We start from the raw sequence: 11,907 nt of genomic DNA, 5'->3' as shown, positions 1-11,907 counted from the left end.
AACGTCAGCCGATCAGTTGCGCTTCTTGGGTAGATTTAGAATTTCTAGCCAGAATCATGGACCAGCAGAGGGTTTTTAAATATGTGGTATAGGCATCCGCATTTGTTTTGGAGGATACCGGGGATTTATTCCCCATTAAATTGTGAGGGAATATCTCGAATTTCGGGATTGACCTATGGAAATTGAGCCAACAGAACGCTCTTCCACCCGCGATTAGCCCTGGCGATCGTCAGCGGTCATCTAGGTATCATGGGGCACAAGGTCATCTGAATACAAAGGTGATCAAAACGAGCGGCGGGCTAAATTTACCAATTTCTATTGTATTTCTCTGCAGTTAGTCAAGTCCTATTTTGCTCTCAATCTACCTAGGACGTGAATAATTCGCGCACCCCGCTTGGTACTAATCATACCCTACGCCACCCACGCTTGGCCTCTGTACGTTACCCTTTCATACTTTCCGATTATGGCAGGAGTCGTTGTGCAGACCGAAGCAAGTAAGTTCGAAAGATGATGCTTGTATACTGATTATTTGACTACACGGATATGTTAAGAATTATTTTCTGCCCATTGCCTCCGCGCGCGTAGTCCCATCCTTTGTTCCCTGTTGGCGGCAGATACTAGGCGATAGCAAGGCATATGCTCGTGTTAATTCGGGTTTGAAATAAGGCGAACGATGATCAAAATAGCTATAACAGAAACGTTCCTGTGCTTGACATTGTGAGATGTCTGAAGATATGAAGTTGTGGCCGAACTGCAGATGTTGGTGGGACTGGGTGATGAGCTCCGTAAGCAAAGAAAAGGCGAGGGCAAATTGACAGAGAGGCGGGTAAGACAAAGCGTAGAAGAGATATTTTTTACAACCTGGCCGTGATCGTGACATCATCGGGCTCGTCGGGCAACTTCATGGAGTTGCAGGCCAGAGCGCATGCCGCATAACCGAGAAGAGACTGCAGTTTCTCGTCAAATGATGACGGAGGAATTCTATCTGCGAGTTGTTGACTGTAGTTTCGGCACGGCCTCTCATTGTGAATGTCGGCTCGGTCCCCTGCAGAAGAATCCCGCATCTAGATAGTAAATTTCCATAAACAAAGTAGCTGTGCCTTTAATTTGTCAAAGACAAAGGTGTAACGGTAGTACTTTTAGCCACTTAAGTCCAATATTTCACATCTCACTGTCTTCTTCAACTTCGGTATCCTCGTCTAATCCCAACACAATGGCTGTCGACCAGACATGATCTGAAAACGTGAGCTCCTATGCCTTATGTCCGAATTGAAGTACCAACACCGCAGTCAGTTGTATACCTCCAAGACTAAATTGCTGTCAAGCCAACAACAGTAACTGCTATCCCCCGTATTTTTGACATCTGCATACCCGACTAACCGACTGGGCCTACGGCAGTAGCATCCTGGGCTCAGAACCACGCTGCGTGCGCAAACGAGGCTAAATTTTAAATACACAGTCCTCTAAGCGAACGAGCCTGAGAACTGATAAGAAAGGAAATCGGCAGGAAAACTACCATTTGACCTAAGTCTACAATAACTTGCTACGTTAGATCTTATTAAGCTAATCTTGTGGCCATATTCTCATAGTCAAGCCGTAGAGGTGCTAGTGCCCATGCGTAAAACCGCAATTTGATCTTTATCAAGGAATCAGCTTATAGAGTCTAATAAGATACACTTCATAGTTCCTTTTATTAGACTCCTTCTCGATGTGACTCCAATCATCTTTCGTGATCGTTAGGCATAATCCTTGGACGTGACAATTCAAACGCAACCAAGAACATGCCTCTCAAGTTTTGTCGTGTTCTGTGTTAAACTTATAGAGCCTTACGGTAGTAATAGACCCGGTAAAGTGCGGAATGCTTTACCTAAACTCTTGCCCACTAGCTACGATACAATTTTGCTAAGCCTTCGATTTAGGCAGCCAAGCAATTTACATATATCTGATCGCCGCTATCGATAATTGGCTTGTCTGACTTAGGTATTTGCAGATCCTAGTAAGCGTGGCTTGGACAGGAATAGTGTCACCGGCTCAACTTTCGGGGATTTCAAAAGATGTAAGATGTTAGATGAAGAGCAGGCCTTGCAGGTCAGTTTGCAGGGCTAAGGCGTCATAATTTTTTGTAGAATAAGCACTAGCCTAAGAGGCGAGGTGGTAGGGCGGGCTAACGGGGGGGGGGCGTCCACAACAATACCTAAATAGGTAGCCCGATCGTTTAGGCAACGAAAACTCACTTGCAGTCCCTGTGTATAAATATATACAGCTCGCTACGGGTGCTAAGAGAGAATATTAGACAGACGTTCTTCCATTGTAAAGCAAACTACTACATTTCACAATACGAACAGTTTACATATTCAGGGGCTTCTTCTTCCTAAGTTCACTTACTTCCTCTCTTACAGCCACTGCTGCAACTATACCGACAACAGCAACGGAGCGGGGTGTGGCTCTGCCTACTCTACGCCCTGTCAACTATACGAAACCACCAAAGCTTTCTATTAAGTACTATGATTCTGCGCCTAAGGATTCCAAATCCCCCGTCGCCATACTTGCCCATGGATTCCCTTATTCCATTAACACCTATGTCGATGTTGTCCCAAAGCTCGTGAAAGAAGGCGATCGCGTTATTGTCCGTCTCTTCGAGGATTTGGCAATACGACTTTCCTGTCAACGACGACACCGCGTAGCGCAGAACAAGCTGCCCTGGGCAAAGACATCATCGACTTGATGGACGTTCTCGATATTGAGAAGGCTATCTTTGCAGGTTATAACTAGAACACTGTTGTCGTCAATATTGCAGCGGCCCTATGGCCAGAGAGATACTCAGGAATAGTCGCCGCAAACTCCTACCTTATTGAAAATCGAGCAACAGCCTGGAATATTGCCTCCCTAAGCTCTTACCTAGTCAAATAGTATTACTACGTATTCCTCACACCCCCGGGGTACAGCTCACTCGCCAGCGACACAAAAGGCTAGGCAGAAGTACTCTGGTCGAAGAACAGTCTAAACTGGACTTATACCGAAGCGCAACTAGATGCTGCAAGCTTGGCCTTCCACTACCCCGACTATGTAGATATTGCGACTAATTTTTATCGCAATCCTTTGCTCTATGCCCTAGGAGATCCTAGCTACACAGAGCTCACGAATAAGCTGGTCACATCCTGATCAAGCTGTCGTGTTTCCGGCTACGAATAGAAGCTCTACAGCTAAATATTTTGCAGAGCCGAGAGTGCATCACATTGTGAAAGGTTGCGGTGAAAATATCCCAGTGGAAAAGTCTGAGGTATTTTGCAAAAGCGATCCTCGAAGTTGCAAATCTTGGCAGTCCGCATTAGGCTCATTCGTGATGCGATCGATAGATTGTAGCTCGAGTGCGAGTTCAAACACCTGTCGAGCTCCGGTTCTAGCACTTACCATATGTGCTTCAAGGATCTTTAAAATCGTGTTCAGCTTTGATCCAATTATGCTCTGCGTTCAATTCTCATTAAGCTTTGAGTACAGGAATTCATTTTCAATACGCTTTAGAGAAAATAATTATCAGACATAGAAAAGCGCTGACTTAACAGTTACCGAATCTCAAAGCTACCACAGATACCTCCAAATTTCAGAACATCGCGGTAGGTCGCTATGATATTTCTAGACGCACATACTCGTCGGTCTATAAGCAGCCTCTTTAACCAGTCTGACGCTAGCTTGTACCCCTATCCCGTCAATGCCTCTATACTATACGGAGTAATTACATGTATGAAGTTCGTCCCTGACGGCGTCCACGTTTTGCCGGGGACGCAATGATTTTCTCAATCCTGTGGATATATATCGACCTTATGGAAACGTGCCAAGATGGGATCCAGATAGGCATGTACACCCTCTGTGACTACAGAAACGTCATCTAGTGTTTTGGGACGTCCTGGACACCACGTTCAAAACCTCCATCTTATTACTACCTACGTACCGGATTTCCTATGCTAGATCGTGGCTTTGCTTTTCCGTTTTAGTGCTCAACCCCTCGCCGTTTTTGCTTACTGACCTAGTAGAACTGACCACGCCCTGACCTGATCAGTGAGCATCATGTAAGCTCACTGATCTGCTCACTGAGCACACCCTTAGCATAAAGGCACCTTAATAAAACGCAATACGCTACGGAGGCTCTGTCTATCTGTTGATTTATACGATATAGGCGCATATCTTCATTTTCGCAAGCCGGAAGGTGATTTAATTGAGACTATAATTAATATTAATGAAAAGGCCCTCGGTATAGTCGACAATATGATAGTAATCCAAAAACATCATAGTCTTAAGATTCAAGTCGCATTATCGGCACGAATCCTAGGCGACCTCCGAAAACAAGGGTCCGGTGAAATCGCTCTATAGTGTCCAAGACTTTCTGTTATGCAGGGAAGGGATGATAGCAAGGTATCTAATTATGTCTGACTCGACTGGAAAGTCCATTCTCATCATTTCCTGCGAAGGTATAATGCTGACGAGTCAATATTGATACGACAGGGCCTCTGGCAGTTCCACGAAGCATCCATCATAACAGAGGGGCAGATTAAAACTGTATGATCTAGTATAAACTGAGTGGAGAAACAATTGCAAAGTGTGACCAAAGTTATTGAACGAACTTACTTGTCCAAAGCAGGCGAAATGGGTAGAAACATTGGAGATGGTAAATTCTCATCTACAGAGACCATATGCCGCGGATATATGAAATGCCACAGAGTTAGAGCATGCTGGTTCAAGTTAAAGTAAGATCTTAAATTTAGATGCTGCAAGAGGAATACAGCCCTGACGAACATTCTAGGCAAGGTATAGATACGCACTCACTGACCAAGCTAACCTGGAAATTACATGAGTTAGTACTAGATGCATCCACCGAAGACGAAGCCTAGTAGGCCAAGCATGGAGTGTCATAACGTAGTAAATGAATAGACCGGATATATTCTTTTCTAGTCGGCATCACATACGATCGTAAGGCGTGGAGAACAGAGCTTCCGGTCTGCTGGGCTGTGCTTAAGCCCATTATAGTACTCAGTCAAACTCAATGAGCCCCGAGCTCAAAATCGGCGTCGGATTAAGTCTTGGGGTGATTATGGGGTGATTATGGGTTGAGAACTTTGGAGAATGGGGTGATATATTAGTGAATGACATCGCGCTTAAATGTAGGCCTAGAGGAATCACCTTTTTAATAGGTGAAATACCTTGTATTCGACAAATTTGAGTAATCGAATGTACTCTCAAGAGTTTTAGAAGAGCGATACTATTAGATTGACTATGTATACTACCGTAATCGGATATTCCAGGCCGACTATGAAGGTGGCGTTGTTATAGATATAGTAAACGATTTTGTACGTCGAAATATTGATTTAAGCAGTTTGAGAGAAGGCCTGTTCCCACCTGGTGCGAACAGACCTTCTCTTATTTAAGTGTAGGATCGCTAGGTAGCTAGAGAATACGTACAACGCACCTCTTTGCTTAGCTGGCGACTAGAAGAAGAGATCAAAGGAGACTTGGTTATACTGTAGCCAGGCGATATAACAGGTTCCAAATCTGTACATTCACTAAATATGGAGAAGAAAGGAAGACAGGGTCATATCCACTGGGCTGAGATCTCTTTTGTTTGAATGCGAAAGGAACCTTCCGTAAAACACTTATGACAAAATGGCTGACCGACCTTAAAGTTCCAATTCATTGTTAATTATCGCAAGAAGCCAGATCTCTCTCGCTCAAATACTAACAAGAATCCGAGGAACAAATATTGACAAAGTGATAGAACGGTACAGATGGGAGAAGAAGCAAAGCAACCCCGAACACAGCACCCTTGAAACATTTTTTTAGGGTGGGAGGAAACTGTAACTTCCGACCATTGTTTGCTATCCCTTTGGTGTCTCAGTATCAAGAGCAAGGTTATCACTTCTCTTTTGTCGCGAACGCCCATCGCACGATGAAGTAGAGATATGTTGTAATAAGTCTCTTCGCATTTTGCGCATTATATCAAATGAATCTTCGTAATCCTTGAGTAAACTTGGTACTCCGGGCGGTTTGCGAGTGGAGGGGTCGTCATGGGCTCTCGAATTAGATGCACATGACTCTGCTAAGTTGTTTCGACGGGAGGCCCCCGTGGTCGTCTCTAGAAAATGTTGTGCTATCGGAAGTGGAGGGAGCTCGTAAATAGGCATCGTGAGCGAAAAGGGTGTGTAATATTTTGTCAATGGAGTCAGGTAAGGCAGGTGTAAGGCTGTGATTATCTCCCAAATCAAGTACAAAGAAGCCATAGAGCAACCAGATCTAGGTCTATGGGTGTTATTTATTCGAAAAATGTCCCGAGAAAAGCATGAGACATGACATGGAATGTCATGGAACTCAACTGGCAGAATAGGAGCTACATTGTCTCGCCTTATCTGTGCTTCTTTCATAGGCAGTTCTAGAACTTTATAGACCACTGGATAATGCCAGCCACCATGTACTCCCCGCACTAAGTGAAATCATCATTCAGAAAGGGTGACATTCCTTGTTAGATAGCTAAGGCTTCATCGGGGCTTGCTGATTGGACGGGGAAATCACCCGGCCTCCCCCGACGTACGGAACTTACTTAGATCCACAAGACATGGTAAAAGTGTTACGACAGGAGCCGCACGTAATAAAACTATAGGGTACAGTGACATAGGGAATGCCGAGCCTGTCAAATAAAAGAAAGTGACGCTCCCTTATTCCGAATCTGTTAGAGTGATAGTCTCAGCGGAACTCTCCCAAAGAACAGCGAAGCAAGGGCAGCACGCTTAGTTTTGTATCAGATTAATTATTGTTACAGCGGACTCCCTTCACAATGATTATCTCTGGTCACACGCTTCTGAAAAGATATTATATATATGCGCAATGTAGAAGCTGGTGGACGTCAAAATTTTCTTCTCATTCATCGTACCCTGGACGAGCTTCTTGATGCATAGAACCAGCTCTTCCGTTGGCCGCCGTTTCGTTGGTATATCTCAGGAGCTCTAATAAATTCTTTTAGAATGTATGGCGACCCTAAGATTTAGTACTGGAATGTAGATCAAAGCCTACGTTATGGTGTGTATAAGAAGTTGCGCTCACGGATTTTTTTTCAAATACAACTCCCTGAAATCACAGCTTTGTTACAACTAGAATAGCCTTTTCACCGCTTATATCTCGTCGAGCTACCGTCTGGGCTATTGCAAGAGTCTTACTTAATACTTCGGAATTACTAGGCTCAATTCACTGGCTAGAGATGGTACGGCGAAGCTTCAATAGCTACACTTCAACTCTCTTGAGCCGATTATATCAACGAACACAAATTCTGTGGCGTGCGATTCGAAAGGTACAGTCTATATGTACCGAACAGTTATCGTCAATTAACACTATATACAGACCAGATCTCGTGAAAAGACAAAATTTACTCGAAGCCAGCAGGCGGATTCCTTGGTATCTTCAACTGCGACATTCTCCGTGCGCTCAATTGAATTCATACACTTCACAAATCAATGGCTTCAGTCCGAGGAATCTTCTATGGACAAAGATTATGACTCTTCTGAGCCTGAGTCCGATACACCCACTGATGAAGCATTGGATTCGACTCCACCCTTCACCCGAGTCCCGGTGTTCAAATATCTGAGCAACCTCAGAGGGGAAAATCACCGCCAGAATTCTTGGTAAAATCGCTTGCCAGTAACGTTAATATAAGGACCGAGACCTGAGAATCTAAGAAAAGGATGTCCTCGCAATGGGAGTCTTTGATATCTCGCACGTGACACGATAGGGTCAAGAAGCACTTGCCTTCGGCTCTAACTAGAGGGAGGATTTGCGGAGAAAGAACGGAGAAGTCTATGGCAAGATATCCCATGTACACCTCAGTGTGGTTCCGAGACTCGCAGAGGAGGTGAAGACTCTTCTGAATTTACCGCTAATATTTAATCAATACTGGAGAGGAAGAGACTATGGTGTGATAATGGAAAGTCATGCATCTCTACACTTGCGGGACATAAAATAAAAGTGGACGAAGCGTTGGATTTTCTGAAGCAGAAAACCGCCCTAAAACATCAGACAGCAAGGCCTGGCGGATATTAACCGGTTAGGCACTGGAATCATGAGGTTGAATTTTCAATGGTAAGTGAGGGTCAGATAACGTATTTTGAACTGAGACACAAGCATTATTTATGTTTCCGGTGAGCGGATACGCTTAGACGTTAGAAACGCATTTCGGTAATCTATGCCGACATCAAAAGTCGTAATATAACTTTGCAGTCGGGATTGAAATAGACTCTATACTAAAAATGTGCAAAGTTTGTTTAGCCGTCCAAGATATTCCACATGATTGGCGGGTATTTTTGCCTTTTATTACGGAATGTAACAGTGCGCAACGGTCTTCTAGATCCAACTAATGCTTTCAGTCAAAGGCCTGTAGAAAAATGCGAATGTCTAGGCGTTCACGTCAGATCCTCTTTCGAAAGCTGCAAACGAACTATCAAGGGGCACGTATTTGAGATTGTAAGTGCTCTTAATGCACATACTGGCTGCCAGATATGATAAGGCCACAAAAGAATGTGTCAGAAAATCCCTAATACGTCCGCACTATACAGGATCAAGTATACTGGATATTTTTTGAAAATATTGAATATGATAAAAAGGCTCTTTTCGTGTCTCGTAGAGAAGTAAATCCGGTGCCCGTATCTGGATCTCTAGAAAATGAAGATCCGGAAACTGGCATACCATTCAGTATAAAGAGCATCCTAGGGATTCTTGTGGACTTAGTGACCTGTTCTGCTTGACGGACGAAAGTGTTTCGATATCTGGAATCCATGGATCAACAATTATTGCAAAATGTTGACTACCTGTCCTTTAAGTGGCAAGAAGAGGATCTCTTCGCAACGGCAAAGTATATTCGTCAGCACAAGCTAGAATTCAAACGCTACCACCGGCTTCAATATGCTCTATGGAGGAATTGGGCTAAAGAGAGGAGTAGTCAGCTCAGCTGCCCTCCCTCAATAATCCTATGGTCTGTGACGTACCTTCTCTTCTGAAAAGCCTTGGTCTACAAGCTAACAGCACCAGGGACAAGGATTCAGATACTACTTGGCTTTACGGGCCATTGACGCGATTCCACCCCCAACAACATAGCTCGGAATACTCAACACTCGCCTCACCAAATTCTGCCCATTTGATCTCGTCTCAAGGTGATCCGTTAAACAGGACGAGGAACGAAGGTTTTTGTCTAGTTTGTTCGAAAAAGGAGCGGCATTCAAATAAGACAGAATCTCTTTCCTCGAAGCCTTGTCGAGTCAAGTTTAGCTCGGAAGTTAGGCAGGCAGTGTGCCTTCCCACTGACCCATATTGGTACTGGTATTGGTGGAACAAAATTCGCAACGAGGAGCTTGGTCTATCGCAGGAGCGGATGAGATTCTTCAGCTACATTTTTACTCTCTACAGGGCTGGGAAGACAATTGTTAATGTGCCCTCTCGCACGCTTGAGTTCGGTTGTACTTCATCCCCGTATACCTTCTCCGGAGAAGACTGCGCTTATCAGAAGCACCGGGTTCTTGTCGAAGAGATCTTGCTACAATGACCGCACTAGAGGCACCGATGTCTATTTGAAAACTTGGGGAATTCTTTTGCAGTAACTGCGCGGCGTGCATTGATTTTTGCGCTTTGCCTGGAACTTTGGCAATTTACTGTCATTTCTTCTATCAGATAAAGGGTGTGATGTTTTCATCTACTACCTGAACACTCCCTCCAGAAAAGGTATAGACGGTGGATGCAAACCATCAAACCTCGATTCTATAGTTTATAAACTGTATTTTGTATTCTCATAGAGCGGTAATGAATAAGAATGGGCATGAGGAGTACATGAAATCTGAAATTTAGAATGAGAGCTTTTTTTATTTATGGGTTCTATATCGGCGTATTACGTTCACTTTAGCATAGATTCTTGAAGGCTCGATAGCCTTGCTCACCAATACCACTAGTCCGATACCTTTCTTAATTTCGGTAATTACTCGCTTACAAAGATATAGTTACTATTACTAGCCTCATGCTTCCTATTCATTCTTTTGATCCTTGGTGTTGCTAGGGAGCGCACTCTATCTAAGGCAGGCGACATCTCCCACCGACCTGTCCCAATATCCGCTCAATCTTCAGATACCAAGACCCAGATGCTCCCTACGGTCGTTCTCGGTTTAGAACGAATTCTGTTATCCTAAATTATTATTATTAATATTATTATTGTTATTTTCATCCAGAACAAGGGATATATCACGGATGGAAAGCAAGGCTCTTGATGTGATCGGTGGCTGCTTTTTCCATCCCTAGATAGCTTTTGATAGGAGTAATGCGAACCACCGCCTAACCTCACTCGGCAGTACTCCGTGTTTTTTGGTCGTTTTGAATTATATGGGTCTTAAGACACATGTCGCTTCTGCAGCTAAACATTGGGTAACACCCATGCCCGACTTTGGCATATATAGATAAGAAGGAGTTCCCTCACATTTTTCATATCCTATATATTATCAGTCACTCAATATTTGGTTTGAACTCATTAAAATTGTGCGTCGTAGCCTTCGTAATTATGCCAAAGAACCGATAGGGTTACTAGGTAAAATACTGCGCAGAATATGTTTGTAACTTTATTAATCGGCACTTAACGCATGTCTGGCACTTGCTGCTGTTTGAAACCTGATACCGTCGATCATTTCCATGAAGCAAAGGTATTTTGAGAGTATTTCCGCAGGTGTCTAAACTCGATCTTTGCGATAAGCTTGACCACTTCTGGATCGATACAGAAAGTATCAGTCTGACATGTACATCGATCCAGGTTCACTCTCTCGATATGAGTATATGTGCTGACTTCAGCCACCGGAATTCTGTTCAGGTTCAAGCAAGCGCAGCTCTACTTACACTATTATTCAGGCAGCCCTGTCACACCCCTGCATTTGATGCTTCAGGTCCCCACTGCGGCTAAGCCTCATCACTCGAGAAGAAAATTTATGTCATTTACTGAAATTACACTTTTCTGGGGGTCCTTCCTGGGTATTGCTCGGAGAAAGATAATGATTGTTGATTTGAAATCTGAATCAATCCGCCTGGTATGAGCTTGATATCGGAGAATACGGTACCATCAGTCAAATTATGAAACTCAAAATCAGACATGAAGTCATCGGGTAATTTTCCCCTTCACTGGCGAAAATCCAGTGGTAATGAGCACGGACGTGCAATTAGTTGCAATGAAAGCATCAAGTCCTGTCATCGGAACGAAAATCAATTACCGCCCGCTCAATTGTTTCAGCTACTCGTAAATTCCGGTTACCTATCGAGATTCCTAACAAATTTAATCGGCACTACAGTTGCTGAAAACGGATAGCATTTTGATCTGGATGACTTGTTTGCTGCAACATTACGGTATGGGTATTTGTTCATTTCAGATAAATATCCAGCCATCCATCGGGTAAATATATTATATTGAAATTGCAGTTTGACTGATTATACCTTAAGAACATACGAAAATGATAGTCGTCGATTATTCAATGTGGGCTAGTTCCTCTTTGATAATTCTACTCCACAGTCTCCCGATTTTTTTGATAATGCTCGCTATCTTGAACGTGATTTACCAAGAGGAACATTCTTCCTTTGTGACTATATGCTGGGTAGGCTTCTCGACTGTTGTTGGTTGGTTTATCTGAAGCCACTGCGAATGTGATGGTTCTCGACGAGCTCTGATTCTGGACATGAGCACCCGCTGGGCATGGGTATTGGTCCCTCAACCCGGTATCTCGAAAATTGCTGATAAATGTTTCAATTATCCAGAGTATGGCGAGTTATGGTTAGCTACCATGTACTCTTAACCGCGTTATGATCTTCACGTTTGGCTGTACATTGAGGTACCTTGACTTCCTAAAACTCCCGGCT

Source organism: Penicillium subrubescens (genome assembly GCF_028828155.1).
Source record: "Penicillium subrubescens strain IBT 31985 chromosome Unknown utg000002l_segment0_segment0, whole genome shotgun sequence".
Classification (NCBI taxonomy): Eukaryota; Fungi; Ascomycota; class Eurotiomycetes; order Eurotiales; family Aspergillaceae; genus Penicillium; species Penicillium subrubescens.
Note: the sequence above shows the minus strand (reverse complement) of the source record.